This window comes from Strix uralensis, chromosome 22 (genome assembly GCF_047716275.1).
Source record: "Strix uralensis isolate ZFMK-TIS-50842 chromosome 22, bStrUra1, whole genome shotgun sequence".
NCBI lineage: Eukaryota > Metazoa > Chordata > Aves > Strigiformes > Strigidae > Strix > Strix uralensis.
In genome coordinates, this window is record NC_133993.1 from 6,332,147 (window position 1) to 6,334,758 (window position 2,612).

A 2,612-nucleotide genomic window follows, 5' to 3' on the forward strand; every position below is an offset into this window, starting at 1 on the left:
GCCCCCTGCGGCCGCGCAGCCAATCACCGCCCCGCCGCGCCGCGTGACGTCACCCAGTGCCCGCCCCCGCCCGCCGCGCCCCGCCCCGCCGCCCTCCCGCGCCCAACCCCCGCCGGTTCCCCCGGGCGCGGCGCGGCCCCGGCGGGCGGGGGCAGGGCCGGGGGCGGGCGGCGGGCGGGCCCGGTTTCCCAGAAGCGGGCGGGGCTTCCTGCCGAGCAGTCCCCGCCCCCTCCCCCGCTTCCTCTGGGCGCCGCCGCCGCGCTGCGCATGCGCCCGGGGCCGGGGGGCGCCGCCAGGGCAGCGGCGGGTGTGCCCAGTGCGCAGGCGCGGCGGGAGTGGGCGGGGCGCGGCGGGACTGTTGGTCGGCCGCGCGTCGCCTCGCGATGGCTCTGCTCGGCTGCGCGCCCGGGTCGGAGGCTTCGGCCCCTCGCTCCGCCGCCTTCCCCCCCCGGGCCGCTTCTGCTCTCCCCTCCCCGCCACCTCAGGAGGGGAGGCGGGAAACGGGCCGGGCCCGGCCCCTGGGCTCGCAGCGTGGCTGCCGGCCGCCTCGGTAGCCGCCTCGGTAGCCGCCTCGGTAGCCGCCTCGGTAGCCGCCTCGGTAGCCGCCTCGGTAGCCGCCTCGGTAGCCGCCTCGGTAGCCGCCTCGGTAGCCGCCTCGCCGTGTTGTCACGCACAAGGAGGGGCGCGGGTGTAAAGCTGTAGCGGCTGTGCAGGTTTTTCCAAGAAAGTGTAGTAAGTGGGATTTGCCGGTGCAGGTACTGGAGGAGTGTCTGGCTGTGAAGGGGGAGAGCAGAGCTGCTGCCACAACCCGTCTGTCTGCTGCCTCTTCTGAGACTTGCCAACTAATCTGACTCAGGCAGCTGTGACTTTCTGTTGGCTTTCTTTTTTTCTTTCCCTGTGCTAAGACTCACCTTTTACCAGTCAAATGCGAAGAGAAAGGCTGCAAGAAGGGGTGTCCATGTCTCATGTCGGAGCTGCATCAAGGCTGCTGCAGAGATGAGGATGAGCCTTCATCCCCAGTCACTACAGAGGTGATTGGAAGGGCTTCAGGCCTGCTGTGGGGATATTTTTGAGTAGTTTAAGTTTGTGATAACTTTGAGGGGTTTTTTTCCCCGTGTTTGGTCTCTGATGCTCCCCAGTAAGTGACAGTTTATTCTTCTGATTCTAGTTCGCTCAAGTGGCATTATCAGCTTTGACACTAAAGGTAGGGGCCAGTTGGGGTAACTCCGAGAGGCGGGGGCCATGGAAAATAGATAATTTCAGAGCTTTCAAGAACGGACTCTGATACCCATGCTTAGTCCCTCTGGATTTGGGCTCCTTGTGTGACATTCAATATGCTTTGCTCCCTGCAGGAGGATGACTCGCAGTTGTGGCAAAGTCTCTGATAACCCCCGTGGTGGTGCTCTGAGCAGTCTTGAAATTTGCAGGAGCAACATCCCACATTCCTCACCTTCGATATGGACTGGCTCTGTACAGGTGCTCTTTTGCTCACATTCTTTGCATGGTTTGGAGAGAACTTTTCAGTCCTGAGAGCTCTTTCTGAAGAGAATAAACTGTATAGTGTTGCAAAATAATCCCGTCACCCCGTTACGAAACAGTAGGTCGCTATCATATGTGGTCTGTTCTAGTCAATAGGCTGTTCTGCAGGTTACTCCAACACTTTGGGAAATGATTAAAGTGGAAATAGAAAATGCTGGGAGTGGGGTTGCTATCATCAGGTCAGCTCTTGCAAGGAGGCAGCCAGTAATTAGAGGTGGTTTTCAGTCCTTCGTGGAGGAACTGAGCTGTGGTCAACTCCAAGGGGGGTGTATGGAGAGAACTGGAGAGAGCTTCAGGGATGGTTCATGTTCTGTGTGCTCCTCCACCTGGGCAGCACGTGTTACGGTCACAGGCCTGAGATCCACCCGATGTCCGATGTCCCCTGAGTACAGAACCATCCTTGCGTTCAAGCAGTAGGAAAACCTCAAGTGAGGAAGGAGTTGCAAAGAGTTGTGCTAATGACTGGTCACATCTTTTCCAATCTTTCTTGCTATCTTATGCTCGCTTAAAGAATGTAGGATATCTGCTGGTTGAGATAAAGAGCAATTAGAGAAATTTTACAGGGCGATGCTTTTTAGAAGTTGAAATAATTTGACAACAGTCCTGCCTTTAAAAATCTGAGGGAGTCTTTGTCAGGTTATTTTTGTCAGAGTAGTTGAGGTGATCATAATGTTGCATTTAGAGGTGTTTATGACCTTGACATTTTTATCACAGTGGAAAGAAGATCAAACAAAACTTTTGACAAAATATAATGGACCTTAATACTCATTTTGTGGGTTTTCATTGAAGTTACATTTTGTAATTGTCTGAAGAGGGTGGACAGGAGGTGTACAGGACTGAGAGTTTGCGAAGCACATGTTGAACTTGTTACAAGCCCAGGTTCAATACTGAAATCCAGAATACTCTGGTTTTTTGTGGTTAAGTTATATGAAATGAAATCAATCAACTTACCAGTAGAGAAATTTGTCACTCTTGAAGCTGTGAAGGATGTCTTGAAAGCACAAACAAAGTGTAAATAATGTAATAATGACTGCTCCAGTAAGCAAGCACTATTCATGGCGTACTGTAATAGC

The 2,612-nt window shown here is 54.5% G+C and overlaps 1 long non-coding RNA gene across 1 annotated transcript; it reads left to right on the forward strand.

Annotated features, from left to right (window-relative positions):
- The first annotated feature begins 426 nt into the window (after positions 1-426).
- On the forward strand, positions 427-2,307 carry LOC141953386 (uncharacterized). Its single transcript, XR_012631912.1, has 2 exons — positions 427-1,031; positions 1,353-2,307. It is a non-coding gene; the product is annotated as an uncharacterized LOC141953386 (long non-coding RNA).
- Positions 2,308-2,612: the final 305 nt, after the last annotated feature.